The 18503-nt window shown below is 39.6% G+C and overlaps 1 protein-coding gene across 4 annotated transcripts in view; it reads right to left on the bottom strand.

Annotated features, from left to right (window-relative positions):
• PDE4D (phosphodiesterase 4D) overlaps nt 1-18503 on the bottom strand; it is an 806167-nt gene that overhangs the window by 342961 nt on the left and 444703 nt on the right. The gene's annotated exons all lie outside the window — the stretch shown is intronic.

Here is an 18503-nt window from a genome sequence, read left to right as displayed (position 1 = left end):
AATTAGTCACAACAGGAAGAAAAATTCTGGGAATACATTTTCAAGTTGTCAGCCAAGCTGAATTCAAAAAGTCAAAATCCCTGATGCTATATTTATATACAAAAATTAACTTTATATCTAATCTCTTTTTATTAAAGATTATTCAAATAGAAGGGAAATTCATTAGCGTCTTTATCTCTTCCCATAATTGTCACTGTTGCCAGTATTGTGTTGCAAACCCTTTAAGACAGGAAGTCTGTAATTTGCTTTTCTCTGTGTAAACTGACAGAGTAGGGCAGAATTAACAAGTGTGAATGATTCAAATCCTCTCCAGTGTGTCCTGTTGGTTGTCTACTTTCTTATGCAGGAGTTGCCTTGTAGAAATAAGTGTGTCCAAAATATTGACCATGCAATGCCACTACAATATACCCAAATCATTTCAGTATCTATATGTGAATGAGAGAGGAGGATGTTAAGTTGACTCTCCTTTCAAGGGTGCCAGGACCTTTGGGAAAGTGTGATCTAATGCAGGAGAAATTAGATAAATGCAGAACTAATTCTCCCTTTTCATTTGTTTGACCCCAATCCAAGTTACGCAATTTATATCTGAAGAAAGCAAGTTTCGTGTTACCAGAGCAGAATATAATTGTCTCATTGCATGACCCTTACACGAGGAAAAGCAGGTTGTGAGATTACACAGCTTAGCTAATGAACCAATTCAGCTATGCTGACGTCAGTTCACTTCTTACCAAGCACTATGCATTCCAGGTTGGTATGTGTGTGTGTTGCTCTTCAGAACAGTATATCTAATGCAAGCAGCATTCTAGTTTTCTATGACTTTATGAAACAGAGGCCTTTTGCTTTGCCATGCCATTTTTCATTCAGCGTTTCAATTTTGAAAAGCTAACAGCATCTCAGCTACTATGAGATCTTAAGGAAACTGGCATGGGCCTTATTGGAGGTGAGTGAAAAAGGTATGAGTCATCCGTTGAAAGGGAGATATTTTCCTTTCTATTTTCAGATCAGGCTGAGCCAAAGAGGCTTGAAACCAGAGACAAAACCCCAGACCAGACTAGTGACTGTGACTCAGCAGGAGGAAGGTATTGCCTGAGCCCCACATTCCTCTTCTCTTGTCCTTTCCTCTTCTCATCCAGAGACACCCTGTGGACATGGAAGGCACCAGGCACCACAAGCTTCCAGTCTGACCAATCAAAAGGCACTTTTTTCTGTGAAAGTGTGTGTGTGTGTGTGTGTGTGTAAAGAATAAAGAAACAAAGCAGAACATTGGGGGGGGGGGGGAGGAGTTGGCTGCAAAATGAAAGTGAGCTCATTTTTTCCAAATGGAAATGCAGGTATGTATTTACTTAACATCCCACCTTATCTCCCCACATGGCAGCTTTCAACAAAGTCAAAATATATGTGAAATCCTATTAATGCAACTGTTCAAGAACAGTTAAATAAACACATTTATAAAAGTTTAAGCATAGTTGGGAAAATAAAAATAACAGTATATCCCGTTAAAATACCACAGTGCCACATTGAATTAAGAGCCAAAGGACAGCCTAAATAAAAAAAGTCTTTGCCATGAAAATAGCTTAGTTCCATGACAAAAAGGCCCTGCCGGAATGGCCTACATGTTCCCAGTTTCCTTGGGATCCTCTTATTCAGCCAACATTTTATTCTGTTCCCTTCTTCCAGGGTAGGTATTCTACTGTACTTTGCCAGCACATTTGTACTTCCAAACAGACTCTCCTACTCTGATGTCAGAAATGTGACATTGTGGTACTATAAATCTCACAATCTTCCAAGCAGCATCAATAGCAATGCTAGTTGGAAAGATACAGTAAAGACTAATCTAAAAAAAATAACATTTCCAAGATCTGCTTCTGCCCTTGAGCTGCATGATCTTTCCTAATCACCATTGGTTCTCAACCTGTGGGTCCCCAGGTGTTTTGGCCTACAACTCCAAGAAATCTCAGCCAGTTTACCAACTGGGAGTTGAAGGCCAAAACATCTGGGGATCCACAGGTTTAGAACCACACAGAGTGGTTCTAAACCTGTCATCAGATTGTCTTCTCCCTAACTCCTTTATGCTTCTTCTCATAATGTCATCTCTCTGACAATCCCGTTGTTCTTTCCTTACTTTTGGGACCCCTTTGATTTAACTATCTACTTCATGCACACACAGCTCATTCATCTCACTAACATTGTGCAGACAGAACTATTAAGAAGCTGAAAGCATGATGTTGCCAATTTGCAAGTTATGCTACTGCAAACACCTATGTTAGCCAAAAGGACAAAGCTCGCAACCATGTAATAAGAAACCAAAACAGCAAATGTTGCTGAAAGCTGCTCTTGTGAAAGTGCCTAGTTTATATTTCCAAAACAGCGGTATACAAAGCAAATTTCTTTTAGTCTTTCAACTTCACTTCCACTGAACCAAAGCACATGTGGTATTGGGAGATCCAATACAAATTTTCCTCGAACCTGAAAAAAACAGAGCTATATGGGGATTCTCATTTTGCCCGAGGCCAGCAGGTACTCCTATATCAATTTACCAAATTAAACTATTCATCCCTCAAAGGTACAAAATATCTTGACATTAAACATGGCCCAATTTGCAGCTATTCAGGTGAATACAGCACAGCTGGGCCTCTGTATGATTAAAGTTAGAGTAAGTACCTGGATCTCCTCTATAGCCAGGGATGAGGACGCATACAAGGATATATTATGTGGGTGTCCTTTTGCTTTCCCTTTGGCAGGTATCATATTAGCATCCTCAGCAAGGGGATTCCTGGAGATTTGGATTTGGGTCATAGCATGAAAGGAAGAGGTTTGGATTACCTTTGCCCTCCAAATTGGCTCCAACCCAAATAAACCTCTTATTGGTTTTTTTGTTTTGTTTTGTTTTTTTGAAAAAATAAATTACTTTTGGAATCTCAATTTTGCAGCAATGGTTTGGCTCTCCTTCTCCTCTGCTTTCCCACATGGCTTACTTCTTTAATCCTAGGATGTGAGAGTTGAAAGGGATCTTGAGGGTCATCTAGCCCAAGTACCTGATCAAATCAGAATCTGTGGAATACGATTCAGTTATACTATCCCTGACAGATTATTAGAAATTATTTTAAAATGATTCTTGCATGTCAGGAAGCGCTGACAATAGCAGTCCTGGAATAATGGGAATTTTCACAGTTTGAAACTCATTCTAATGCAAAATTTACAAATGTTTTCTGGGTAATAAAACCATATGCAAATTTTGCACAGTATAAAGTCTCAACAAAAGCATTTTTGTGCATTTTCCTATTTCTTGTGTTTTCTAAATACCCAAAAATGTGTATATTTTTGCTTGAACCTTTTATTGTAGTGATCATTAAAGACATCATGGAAAGTCAGCTTATATGTGCTTTAAGTTAATAAAAGAACAACATACAATTGTATACACATGCACATGTTTGTAAATATGCAAATACTGTGTTTATGTATCTCTCTCTTCAGATATAATCTATAGAGTAAAGAAGCATTATCTTTGTTTGAATAGTCCTGTTTGCACAAAGAAAACTGTGGTAACTTTTGCTTTGTTATTGTACTACTGGCTTACCCCATGATTCTTTCTTGAAAGCTAAACTTTGTGCTAAGTAGCTATTGCTGCCCGCAGCCACGGTCGTAAAACAGAATCTAAGGATATACTTAGCTATTACAAAGCCAAGTATTGGCAGCACTTTTAAAGTGCTGACGCAGTGAGTGTAAAGAGAAAAGCCACAGCACTGTAACAAAGCACATGCTTTCCATGTGCAACGTCTCAAGTTCAATCCCTAGTATATTCAATTAAAGGTTCTCAGGCTGGAAAAGATATCTGCTAGTGATCTGGGAGAGGTCACTCAGGGCAACACAGAGCTAGGTGGACCTCAGCCCGACCTCAGTCCTGATGTAGTCCTTAGAATAGGCCTTTCAACAGTGCCACAGTTCTGCTCTAACCAACATCCCTTGTAGTTTCTCCTTTTAATTCATTAACAAGCCCTCAAGAGAAAAATGACTGTTCTGGTATTTTTAGCATCAACTGCTCCACAATTCCCCACATGCACACACAAGCACTCACCCTGAGTACACTCATCTGTAGCAATCAGTTTCACTGTAATAGCAGAAGCCTAAAAGCCTTTTGCTTACACCAAAGAAGCCTATGCAATTGTTTTCACATTCCATTCATTACTATGGGCCCTTATACACTGACCACTAATATAGTCCCAATCTGGCATTTAGGATGCTGGACATGTCCTGCATGGTAGCCAGATAGAGACTATCTGAACTGCCTTGGAGGGCACTCTGGGGCCATCCATGTCTGTGTCATGGCTGATCCTACCCATGATGCATCAACTTTGTGAGCACCAGCTTGCTAAGGAAGCTGGAAGGGAGGGGGGGAGCCCTCTTCTGCACTCCTATCCCACTGGGAGTATTCTGATTGATATCAGCCACAGCATCTGAGAACACGGTAAGTGGTTGTCACAGCTGGAGACAGCCACAAGATGGGAGAAGGGAATGATTGGGAACTGCCATCCTACATCTTTGGGCCATCTGAACCCAAAGAATGTGGGATGGCACTGAAGACAGTTGCATCTGGCTCCAGTTAGGAAGCTTCCCAACTGTTTTCATTCCATCTAGCTCAGTGGAAAGCCCGATTCAGGATTTGGATTTTCCCCAAATTAGCTTAATCTGAGGCAAGGACGTATTAAGCCTGTCTTGCCCTGGGTTCAGCTGGATCAGCTCCATGAAGAATTTAGTGACGTTGGGGCTGAGGCAATGAAACACTAGCCTAAGTGGCCACTGTAAATGAGCCCTATCTCTAAAGAGATGAGTAGATGTGTGCAAAGGACAGAAAAAAAGAGCAGAACAGATTATCAGGAAATTGATAGGAACTAAAGTCCAGCATCTGGAAGGTCATTTCCTCAGCCATAATATAGTCAAAATATGGAGGGTATTCTCTTGATTTAGAAAGACACTCCAAGTTGCATCTCTTCCTAACATGAACTTTTAAAAATCTTGGATGTAATAAAATATGTGCCTGAACCATCTGGTGTCCCTCAAATATTCCTGGCCTAGGTTGGCTTGTACTGGATGCACTACGACTATACTTTGGCCACATACTGAGAATACAGGAAAGCTTGGAGAAGATAATGATGCTGGGGGAAATTGAAGCAAAAAAGGAAGAGGGGCCGACCAAGGGCAAGATGGATGGTAGCCTTGAAGTTACTGGCTTGACCTTGAAGGAGCTGGGGGTGGACCACGGCCAACAGGAAGCTCTGGAATGGACTGGTTCATGAGGTCACAAAGAGTTGGAAGTGACTGAATGGATAAACAACAACAAAACCACTATGTAAATAGCAAAGGAATTTGTTGAATCTTAGAGATTAAGGAGGGGGGTTTGTCATAAGCTCCATAAGTAAACAACAGCCCACTTCATCAGATACAGATACGTCTATCAAAGCATGTTATCAGTACTGTAACATTTTGAATGCTCTTCATTTGATTCATATCAAATCCTGGTATGACAAAAATGGATCATGAGGGCTTTATAAAAATCTTTACGAGAAAAGTTATATAAATGTCAAGGTTAAAGAAGGTGAAAGCATGGACAGTATAATGTTCTCATAGAACAGGTGCCCCATCAGTTGCCTAGTTGATGAAACCAGTAGGACTGGAGGAAAAGAAACAAAATCCAGCACATCACGGTCTTATGATAGTATCAAAAGCACCAATTGAAGAGAGATGCAGCTGCTTGGTTTTAGAGGCTATAAGGGAATAGGCAGATGTAGTAAATTATGTATGTTGAGGTTATTGATATATAACGGCTTTGTGCAACAGATAATGCCTTAGATTGAATAGGAAGAAAGTAGGGATTTACAGTCTGTTGCTGTAAGGCAGTGGTTCTCTCCCTGTGAGTCCCCAGATGTTTTGGCCTCCCACTCCAAGAAATCCTAACAGTGGTAAACTGGCTGGGATTTCTGGGAGTTGTAAGCCAAAACACCTGGGGACCCACAGGTTGAGAACCACTGCTATAAGAGCTCAGAGCAAATTATAGCTATAGCTGAAAGAATGGTTACCAACATGAATCATAAACACACAAAAGGATGTACCTCATATAAACATGTTTATCGATGTATAAACTGAGGAAAGGTTTTGTAGCCAAAATTATGGATTTTGAAATGACCCATGAATAAGTTGAAGGGCATTCCACGGATAGGGGAAACACCAATGCCAATCTGAGGATCAGCTGCCCTTGGCCTGCCCTGCCATTTCTTCACCCAGGCATTCACAAAGGCCAGAAATGGTGCCACAGAAGAAAGAGCAGAGGGAGTCCATGTTTGGTGAACTAAGCTCTTGTCTTTTGTCACTCTACTCAGAGAAGGGCATACTATTTCCTGAAGTAATAGAACAAAGATTAGCTCCTAGCAATATATTGTGTGGTGTGGTTGTTACATGTTGGACTAGAGCTGGAGAGACCTGGGTTCAAGTTTCAACTCAGTCATGAAACTCACAGTGTCTTCTCGGTATGAGTAATTATATACCCACCTGGCTTAGCCTCACAGGACTGCTGTGAGAATAAAAATTAAGAGAAAAACCATGTATTAGAGGAAAAGGGGGCTAGAAATGTAACGTATAAATTTAAAATGATACTAATCATAAACTACTTTCATATAGTTATACCCCAGTTTACATTGTGGTGGTGTAATAAGTTAAACCCGTGTGCCGGCTGAACTGCTGACCTGAAGGTTGGGTTGCTAACTTGATTGTTGCCAGTTCAAATCTGGGAGACATGGTGAGCTCCCGTCTGTCAGCTCTAGCTTGCAGGGACATGAGAGAAGCCTCCCAGCAGGATGGTAACACATTCGGGCATCCCCTGGGCAACGTCTCTGTAGACAGCCAATCCTCTCACAGCAGAAGCAACTTGCATTATGTTCTCAAGTCACTTCTGACATGATAAAAAAGCATACCACTGCTAGTTAAATTTACCTGCATGTCAAAGTTAAGCACACAAATGACTAAGTCTTAATATTTTCAATGCAACTTCAAAAAGGTACTAATAAAAATGCACATCTTCATGCATATGCATATGATTGCTAAGCATGAATGTCAAAGAAAACCATAGCAATAATCTTAGCTGAGTTACTATGCTACCCATATTAAGGCTGGAGAATTTGCATAGAAATCTATCCCAAAAACCTCAGTACGCATTTTTCTATTCACTGGGGTATTCAGGAATAAAATATTCTGTACCAATTTCTGCCTCTTGTTCCTCTCTCCGAAGTGGAAAGGAACTCTGACGCCCTTCTTCAATGACAGATGATGACTCAAACCTGTCATGGAATTAGGCATAGGAACATAATCAAAGTCTCTTTTGGTATCAAGAATGGCTCTTCAACAATAAATATTAGTGTCACTAATGCAAATTATAATGACAAGAGCATCACTGATCTCAACTTGTGAGCAATGGAAAAGTGAAGATCATGTACCCATTGCATTGTGAGTGATTAGCATTGCAAGATTACTTGGCCCTAAAAAATAGCAATACAGAAATATTCACCTTTCCAAAATTAAAGAATACTATTTTACTGCTAGGTTAAAATGTTAACCATAATACTCAACTATGTCTTCTTTAATTTTTTTAGCATTTTACTACTGGTGCAATCCAAATCCTTCATAGATGGACTAGTTCACAACACAATACAAACACCCCACTGACACTCCCTGCCCCACAAAGACTCAAGGGATATTTCCCTTGCAAAGGGCTTTTGGGAGGAAAAAAAATACATTGTGAGCTGAATTCGTGTTCAGCCACACACTTTTCTCTTCACCTCCATGTTCCTTTGTTTTCAAACCCATCAGTAAATACCAGTGTGGAATAATGAACTAAAGGATACAACAACCCACAGAACTTGCATTACTGAACACTTTCACAGGACCAAAAATTCCCATGCAACATTTCCTTCTTGTTATCAGTAGCCAGTTATATGACAACAATGGAAAATTGGCAATATACTAGGTATTGCATGGTATGCAAAGATCTGAGACATAGCATTATTTGAGAGTTTGAAATTTGAGAAATTAAAAAGACATGGACAATATTATGGAAACATTTATTTTCACTTGGTATGGATGAATTTCGGACAATGCTTTCAACTATTATCAAAATTATTATCAAGTGATGTCATTGATTGTTCTACAATATTACCTTTAAGAATGGAATTTTTTCTCTCTCTTATAAATAATAATAATAATAATAATAATAATAATAATCAACATTATTTATACTCCGCCACCATCTCCCCAATGAGGATTTGGGGTGGCTGACATGAGGCCGAGCCCAGACATAATACAACAAAATAATATGCAAAACAATAAAAAATAAATACAACAAATACATAATACATCAAAATAAAATAAACAATGCAAAAACATAATAAAACATAATAAAACTCTATATCTAAAGAGAGGGGGGAGGGAGGGGGAATCATAGAATTGGAAGAGACCTCGTGGGCCATCCAGTCTAACCCTCTGCCAAGAAGCAGGAAAATCACATATATGATGTTTGCATGAGGTTTTTTTGTATGCAAGTTATTTCTGCAAATGCATTTTCTTTAAAATAGCAGTGTAGAATAAAAAAGAAAGTGGAACGAGACGTTCACACTGTGAAAAAACAATCCCCTGGAGTGTTAGGAGAAATCAATTTGAGAGAAGATAACTGGAATTCCTTTGGAGTGCAATACATTGCTATCAGTTTCTATCATGGTAAATTCTTTACCATGGTTTCTATGGTATTTCTTTACAGTTTACAGGTTTCCACTGGAATGTGTAACTATATCTTTAGAAAGTAAGCTCTTTACCTAAATTAAGATGTCCAAAGACGTACTCGGCAATGTGCATGTACCATATAAATAGAGCTTAATAAGCCTGCCATCTAGAGATATGGGATATTACAATTCTATTGGAATGAATAAATACAGGCCTAACTTTACAAGAGGTTGGGAAACTGCAAAGCAAAAATAGGTTACAGTTTATCGCTATGACATTAACATATCAAGCCAAATATTTGTTGCCAGAATAAACAAATGAGTCACCCAACCAGGCAAGCCAGCAATATGCTGACTACTTATTTGTAGGAGTGTTGATTGAAATGTACTAATCTGAATACTGTAACACTCTTTTCTATCGGAAAAACAGAGCCCTAGATAGTAGCGGTGAATTTGTTTTCCATTCTAGAGCCAAAACTATCCCCTCTAAACAGAAAGTTGAAACTTCATTGAGTACTCAAAGATAGAAGTTTGTAAAAAATACAAGTTCACATAAAAATTGGGAAGAGTTACTTTGGAGATTAAATTTTCCAGAATCCCACAGTCAACATGGTCAGGAGCCATGCTAGCTGAGGGATTCTGGGAACTGGTAAATTTGATTCTACTTCACACTACAGCATTACTTTTAAAAGAGTGGTGAAAGTTAGGAATACCTGAGTTAGAGATTTTCTGAAACTGGTGTTGTAAAAAGACCCTAGTTGTTTGCCTGCCAACATTTCACACATAAAAATGGGCACATGTGTGGACATTGGTGTGCAGTCAAGATGGCACACATAATAATACAGAACATAAAAGCTAAGAGATCCTACAGAAGTTTACTTTTGCCTGAACCTACTGGGAAGGGCAAGACTGCACTTCATTATTTCCCTCTTCCAGGGATCAAGTGAATGCAAACTAATTTGCACTTTGAACTCAGTGTATAATAACTGAAATAAGCTGAGGACAAAGAGAAAGAGAAATCTGGACATTTTGAAAGTAGTTGAAAAAGTGGGACAACAGAGGATTAATCAGGACAGCCTCTGCAAATTGGAAAGTTTGAAGGGCTGTAATTTTAACATTGTGCCTTTAATAATGTTGGCCTTTTAAAAAACTATATGGAATTATCATACAGGAAACAAAATGGACCTTAAATTTAGCTTCCAAGAAATATATCTTTGCTGTTCACCCTGAAGGTGGACTAAATCTGGAGCAGTGGTGAACAAACTTCTTTTTAATGTCATGTGCTTTAAAAAAAGTCACCCACCCACCTGAACAAACTGCTTCGCAAGATGGTCCTTAAGTTGGAGAGTGTTACATAACCAAAACAAGCCTCTATTTGCTTTCTAGAAGCACACATTTTTGGTATAAGGAGAAGGGGTAGAGACTTGCATGTACAGATCTCAGGTCCAGGCAGAGCAACCTCACTGACAAACGTCTCCGTCATCACTTCCCCAAATTGATTCTGAAGTGAATTTCCATCAGGGTGATCTCAAACATATGTTCGCAGATGTAAGCTTCATTTTGTTTAAAAGGGCTTACTTCAAAGACAATTAACATGGGATTACAGCCTCTGCTGGCAGAGCAAAGGGTTAAATCAACAACAACAAAGTGCTGAACATGGAAACGTGACTTTTTTTGAATACCAAGGTAGAATTTTTCAGTAAATGTATTTATTTATTATTTACAACATTTCTACCCTGCCTTTCTCCACCTTACACTTAGGCAACTATTTGATGCCTTCAAAAAATGCAATGAAAAACATTTACATAGAATTATAAAATACATTTAAACATGTACAAACAATGCCTTCACTGTTAACCGCATTATCCAAAGTCATAGTCTGAGTCATTCCAATAGTCATTGCACATAATTCCATATTTATCTATTTCACAAGATCTCCAAAGGCTTGATCAAAAATCCACATTTTTACTTTCTTACGGAAGGTCAGGAGGGAGGGGGCTGATCTAATATCCCTAGGGAGGAAATTCCACAGCCGAGAGGCCACCACTAAGAAGGCCTGTCTCTCTTCCCCACCAGTTGCACCTGCGAAGGAAGTGGGATCGAGAGCAGGGCCTCCCCAGATGATATTAAGCTCTAAGGTGGTTTATAGAGAGAGATCTGTTCACACAGGTAAGCTGGGCCATAAATGTTTAGGGCTTTGTAGGCTAAAGCCAGCACTTTGCTCAGTAGCAGACTGGCAGCCAGTGGAGGTGGCATAACAGGGGAGTTGTGTGCTCCCTGTAAACCGCTCCAGTGAGAAACCTGGCTGCTGCCCATTGGACCATTTGAATGTACAGACACCTGAATCATTTCAGTATCTCTATGTGAAAGGGGGGGGGGAGTGTATGCTTCCTGTACCCTGCTACATTGAGCAATCCGGTTGCTCCCTGTTGGACCATTTGAAGCTTCCGAATAGTCTTCAAAGGCAACCCCACGTAGAGTGGGTTGCAGTAGTCTATTTGGGATGTAACCAGAGCATGGAATACTGTGACTACCATGTACAAAACCTGTTCAATTTTCCAAGACTTACTGCAATTCAGGATGTATCTGTATGTGTCCCCTATTCACTTATAGCAATCAATGGATTTCATAGGCGTTTCTTAGGTGTGGAATACTCAAAAGTAGTTTTACCAGTTCCTTCCTCTGAAATATAACCTAAATCAGCTGACATTCCATGGTATTTTCCTGTCCAAATAGCATCCAGGTCTTCACCCTACTTCATTCCCAAGAATGAATGATTCAGAACTTATTCAGTTCAAAATTTATACATAATTATTTTGTGCAGAAAATAGCACATTCTGTGCCAAAAATTAGCATTTTCTGTATTTTCTTATTTTCCTCATATAGATTTCTCAGGACTTGAGAAACAGTTCTGAACATTTAAAACTACTTTCATATATTATTTCCATTTCTAGGGATTGTTAGCTGGTTTGTGATCTAAGTTTGCATTTGTTGCCGAAAGGGAAAGATTTATAAAAAAAAAAAATAGCCCAGAAATTCTGAGAAAATGTTTTACTTTTATTTAGTTGATGTTGAAAAAATAGGCAATTCAGGAAAAAGTGAACAAGAAAAGAATCCGCTTATCTCAAAATGCTGGCTATTATTTTATGCTTCAATGCACACAGAAAAGGTGCTTTACTGCATTTGAGCAGTGACCTTTTGAAACAGCGCCCAAAGCAGATGAAGATGACCGTTCAGCCTAAGGATTACCTTTACTGTTTACCAACTCTTTTTGAAAATACCGCCTGCAAATGCCTTTAGTCAGCCTGCCCTGGGTTTTATTAAACCGTGGCAAACAGGTGTCTATGCACTGTAGACCACAAAACAATAAATTTGTCGTCACAGCTCTGAACATTTATTTGTTGGGCCACAGTTACCAGAAACAACCACCCACTAAACCAACACTTATATAATTTTCATTGATTCTGCAGGCCTCATCTAAATGGGATAAATAACTTGATTTTGGCTTGGGGTGAAGATCACAGAACCATCCAGATAGTTTGTGGAATATAACTCCCAGAATTCCTTGTCTTTAGCTTTGCTGGCTCAGACTGCTTGGAATTACAGCCCTTAAAACACCTGGAAAGCTGCAAAATCCCCATCCTTAATTTAAGTGATTCACAGGCTCATCCACAAGGTTACACAACTGTTTTAAATTCACTGCATCACAACTTAGATGAAGGAAGAACAGTGAGCCTTTTGAATCAGAAGAGAAAAATCCATAGTCAGGTATTCTTAGCTATGTTATCAGATAATTAGGTTGAACCAAGAACCAATCTCTAGCTCCAGGCCCGTAGCCAGGATTTTGATTCAAGGGGGGGGGGGCTGAGTTTGATTTGGGGGGGGGGGTAGTCTGAGAGAAAGAGGGTCTACCCTAGCAAACCTTTTGTATCATTACTCCAATATCCCCATGCATATGGAATATACTGAGCATGGTGATCAGATCATGATATGAATAAACGTAACAGTTGAAATAATGTACCAGTAAGGCCTTCTCGCAGACCACCGTGAGAATTGGGGGGGGGGGGCTGAAGCCCCTCAAGCTCAGGGTGCATCTGCACTCTAGAATTAGTGAAGTTTGACTGCCTTGGCTGAGTGCCATGGCATCATGGGAATGGCAGTTTTACAATTTCCATGACCCCATAGTCTCACTTTCTGTACTAAAGAATGCTGGTGCCTCACCAAACAAAACACCTATAATTGAGCCATGAAAAGTTAATCTGGTATCAAACTTGGTTAATTCTATAGTGTAGATGCACCCTTAGTGAAAAATATTCTATATTACTTACAAAAGGTCTATATTATGCCATAACTAACTAGAAACATTTATGTATCTACAAACAAACAAGGATTGATATCAGAACCCAGGAAAAATACTCCTTGGACTGCCACCTCTAGACTCCCTTCGAGATTCTTCCTGGGGATTCCTAATTCTTCTTCCCATCCCCCCAGTGATTCTAAGAGCTATAGTCTGAAAGGAAACTTTTTACAAGCTCTTCTCTATTATCCATTGTAAGATTTTGAATCAATATTCTCTTCAAAGACTCTGCAGTTCATTAGATCATCCCTCTCAATGTGTGGTTAAAAAAACCCACTTTCCTGCACTTTGAACCCACTACCTTTTGTCCTACTGTCTGTAGCAATTCTTTCATGTGTCACTGCACCCCTCCTTTAAAAAAAATCAGTGTTCAGCTGTTGACAAAGCAGTGCAAAGTAGACCTTTACAAATTATCATGTCTTGGACACTCCATTTTTGCTAATTACAAGGTTTTTCCCCATTCTGACTCACTGCTGACTCATGTTCCACTCAATTTAGTGTCCACTGTAAGTTATCCTTCAGTCCTTTACCATTAGTCTAAATATTAATTCTCCTATCTGGACATTTATTCTACTGTTTTCCCCAACTTTGTGTCATGACTTGCATTTATTGTTGCTGGGTTATAGCTTTCCCTACAGACAAGACAAAAGATATTTTCACAAGCATTTGAGGACTGCGATTTGAATGCAGTTTCTCCAGGTATCTTGGCATCTGTAAGTTTGGAAATGAGGTTTTTTCTGACTATGAAGAAATACATAGAATGATACTAAATCAATGATAAATGTTCAAAGGTATACATTTCTGATTAATAGTTGCAGTCTTCTAATCCTATATCATTTCACATCATCCTTTTTAGCCAATCCTATTTGGTAGAGTACATTACAAATATGCCTGGCAAAATGAACATCAAGTGAAACCACAGTCAAATGCTAATAATACGTGATGTGTGTGTTGTATGTGCCTTCAAGTCACCCATTGACATATGGTGACCCCATGAATTTCACTGGGTTTAACCTAAAGCAAGGATAGTTTTGCCAGTTCCTTCCTCTGAAATACAGCCTACAATACCTAGTATTCATTAACACTCCTACTGGATTATTCAATGTCTGTTTTGGCTAGGACAATCCTAATTAATCCACAGTTGCCCCCCTTTTCATCTGTTTCTAAAATGTCCAAGTTTTTCTCTCCTCCTCTCACATATCTCTTTATCTTCAGTTTACTTCAGGTATGGGCAAACCCAGGCCTTTCCAACCAGCCTTTCATCCTTCCTTCCCTCTCTCCCTCTTTCTCCTTCCTTCCCTTTTGGCTTTCCTTCTCTCTTTCCTCCCTTCCATCCAACCATCCTTCTCTCCCTCCCTTCCTTCCTTCATTCTCTTTTTACTTCCTTCCTCCTTCCTTCCTTCCCTCCCCTCTTTCCTTCCTTCCCTTTTCTCTTTCCTTCCTTCCCCCTTTCCATCTTTCTCCTTCCATCCTTCCCTTCCTCCCTTTCATCCTTCCTTCCTTCTCTCTTTCCTTCCTCCTCCGCTTCATTCCTTCCATCACTGGGCAGCCAGTCCTCCTAGGAGTGCTAGCATGCGGCCCCCAAGATAGAAAGATTGCCCATGCCTGATTTACTTCATATTGCAAACTGAGTTGACTTTACAAAAATAGTTTGTGCACAATTAACTCAGCAAGAGAGAGAGGATTAAGCTCTTCCCAATAGGCTCAGCAAAAGCAAACTGTGGCAGCCTCTCCAAGCTTATGTGTTCTTTCTTATTAATAACTTTTGCCATCTTGACTACATTCTTATATTGCTTGGTCACACTAGTTTTTATCTATTAAATGTTGGAGGATATCTTTATCCTGCTGGATAGAAACTAGGACCTTATTGTACGCATATTGGAAACAATTACAGGAAGTCCGTAAAAATGATCGTAACCTATTTCAGTGAATAAGTAGATTTTAGTAGTTATTTCAGTGAATAAGTAGATTTTGTTCAAAGTCATAATGGGACCACCTTGCCTTTTTCCAAATAATGTCTGGTATAAACTCTTTAGTTTTAGCACTAGGTGAGCCCTGCTTTTCATTTATATAGCCTAATGTATGGTCAAGACTAACTCAGGTCTACAGCAAACTGTAATCTAAAAGTTAAAACGGGAGTGTTTCACAGACTGCTGCAAGACGTTTTACTGCCTGAAGCAAAACAAGATACGTCATTTGTCCTCCCAAAAGTAAGACTCAAACTGAGCCATGTTATTTGGTTGCAGATGGTAGAAAGTCCCTCAAGCATCTCTTCTTATCTCTATCAGTAAAAATAAAATATCATGTGAACAGCAAATGAAACAGCAATGTGATACCCTTTCATGAAACTCAAGCTATGGAAAGTTATCTTGTTGTGGACTGTGGCTCTCAGAGTGTAGCTGGGAGAGTGATGCTAGCTAGATAATTTTGGGAGCTGCAGTACAATAAAAGAACTCTTGTATGCTCAAGCTCAAATTTGAAACATGAGGGAGCTGCCTCTTCCTTCTAGCATTCGATGTGCACTTTAGATATGGGCCCTCCAAGTTGGGATCCCAAACTTGAGCCTCTAATGGAGCAGGAGAAAGGGCCAGGTAGGGACAGAAAACTAGTATTTCTATCTGCCTGGGACAATTACAGCTAGATATCTTCTTCTGCCTGTCAGTCAAAAAGGCTGATGATGAAAGTTCCTATTCCACTTTCTGTCTAAAGAGGCTTTTGTCATCTGAGTTAGGCTTGCAATGTCAGCAGCATCCCATTTGCTAAGATTAAAGGGTCAAAATTGGAGACCAGGCATGAGTCCTTCTGTTATAGAGATGGTGCAGGTAAGGATTAGGGGGTGCTGCTTTGTAAACTGACTGTGAAAATGAGCAGGGAATTAATTCCCCAGAACTTGGGCAGAACACAGCTAACTGAAGCCTGAAAAGCAGCATTTTGGTGGGAAGGTAAAGCCTCTCTAGAATGATCTGCTGAAAGAGATTCAACAACTGGAGACAATGTTTGGATTTGAAAACAGTACTAAAGACTCTTCCAACAGGTTTATCCAGATTACTTTAAAATGATGGGTTTTAAAGGAAGAACTGATCGGTTTCTACATGGACTGGTTTTATAGGCTTTTTAAACTGGTGTTACATTACGGTAGTTTAACCTGTTGCTGTTTCCCCCTTGATCCATATTGTGAGGTGGACAACTAAATATCAGGGCAGGTGGCAAAATATAACCAGGAAACAACCTTGCTAGAGCTTTTCCTGCAGCGCACATGGCACCTGGAGAGGGATTTTTTGCCGGATCCTATACTGCTGTGAAGGCTTATGAAAGGTTTTCTCCCAAATGCTACACAACAGTTTCCAGTAGCTGTACAATGAGAAGGTTAACTAGTTACAGTGCTGCCATTCTGTACATTGCCCAAGTGGCACAACTAGCCCAAGTGCAGGCCCCATAAGGTCTCATGCTGATCCAGAGAGCAGTGGTTCCATCTGAGAACACATGCCCAAGCTCTGAAGCCATCTCATATTCAAAAACCAAGGGGGTTTCTTCCTTCAATGAAATTTATCCCTGTGATTTATCTGTTTACCTGGAGATCCAGAGAACCAGAGATTTTTCTGGAAATTTTAGCCAATTCCCTAAGACCTGGCAACCCTAATTGTAGTCATCAACTTGATTTGGCTAGGTCTTAGGGCTTCTTCACATGTCCACTTTGGGATATTATTGTCAAACCATGTAAATGTAATTACTGACAACAACCAAACACAAATCAAGAGACAGAGATGAATTACCTGTCTACCTACACATTAAGGTGTTTATGTAATCCTTAAAGCAGGTAAGATACCATTGGAAGCAGAACATCCAAGAAGCCCTATCACCCTTATTGGGAACAAAAGTACAACATTGAAAAAATAATTTAAGAGATTATTGTCCATTCATAATCCACAAGACCTGAGGCCTCCACCTCACTTCACGTAATGACAGGGTTAGTCCTTTGTTTTCATAGAATCATAGGATTAGAAGAGACCTTGTGGGCCATCCAGTCCAGCCCCCTATCAAGAAGCGGGAAAATCACATTCAAAGCACCCCCAACATATAGCCATCCAGTCTCTGTTTAAAAGCCTCCAAAGAAGGAGCCTCCACCACAGTCTGGGGCAGAGAGTTCCAATGCTGAACAGCTCTGGAACTGTTTTAGGATCTATTTTACAAATATCGAAAACTCACTATGTCATCTCTCCTTGCTCTATATTGAAGCTCCTCTTCATCTTCTATTTAATGGCACATATTACATCTTCTAGAATCTCATATTTGGACCATTGTTTAATGATAAAGCCCAAGTATGGTGCCTCAATTCCCATCATTTATTCTGGAGACATGTACTCCCACAAAGCAAGTAAAACGCTTCTGGGTTTTGCCCAGCCCACAAATCAACATGGAAATGTGAGTTAAAATCACTGAGTTCATAGAATTAGAAGAGACCTCATGGGCCATCCAGTCCAACCGTCCTGCCAAGAAGCAGGAAAACCACATTCAAAGCACCCCCGATAGATGGCCATCCAGTCTCTGCTTAGAGGCCTCCAAAGAAGGAGCCTCCACCACATTTGCCCATTTGTTGACAAGTAGATGTGTGACATTAAAGTAGCACAAACACCAGTCACAGTATAAATCACAACCCCCATATTTAACCAAATGCAAAAAGCTCCTTCCTTCAGTTTTCTTTGCTTCCCTTGGCCTCTCACAGTCAAACTTTGATTATGATAAATTGAAAGTTTTAACTGGACGAGAAGGGAAAATAAATCTCAAATGGAAAAGAGACACTAAAATATGATAATTATTATGATTGGATCACTGACCACATATTTTTCCTCTATGTAGCAGATGGAAAAAAGAAAATTCCTAGGAAAAGAAGTACCATAAGGATGAGGGTGGGCATGCTCACTGAACAAGAATGGAAATTTTGGATTGTTGCAATTATCTGTAAGATTTCAAGGCTGCTACCCAATGCCTTTAATGTACTGCTTCGGGGCTGAGGCAAGCACTACTAAAGACAAGAAGCATCAATTAATAAAGCTTTTAACCAAACACCACATTAACTGGGTCACTTGAAAAAAAGTTATCTTGCAGTTACTGCATAATAATCTAATAACAGATGTATTAAAATAACTCAAAGTGTCTTCTATAGGTCTCTTTTAACCATATAAGAGAAATTTGCAATTTCTGGGAATGCATAGGTATGGCAAGATCCACTTGCAAGAATGACTAGGATATTTTTTTTTGGGGGGGGGGAGTGGTAGAAAAGGCTTGCCCTCAGAAATGTCCCTCTGTCAAACATATTTGAATAAGCAAATGTGTCTAGTTTCTGGAGCATACTGTTTAACAACCATGCAAGCAAACCATTTCCT

The sequence above is a fragment of the Anolis sagrei genome, chromosome 2, assembly GCF_037176765.1.
Source record: "Anolis sagrei isolate rAnoSag1 chromosome 2, rAnoSag1.mat, whole genome shotgun sequence".
Lineage (NCBI taxonomy): Eukaryota > Metazoa > Chordata > Lepidosauria > Squamata > Dactyloidae > Anolis > Anolis sagrei.
Note: the sequence above shows the minus strand (reverse complement) of the source record. Positions and strands in the feature narration are given on the sequence as shown.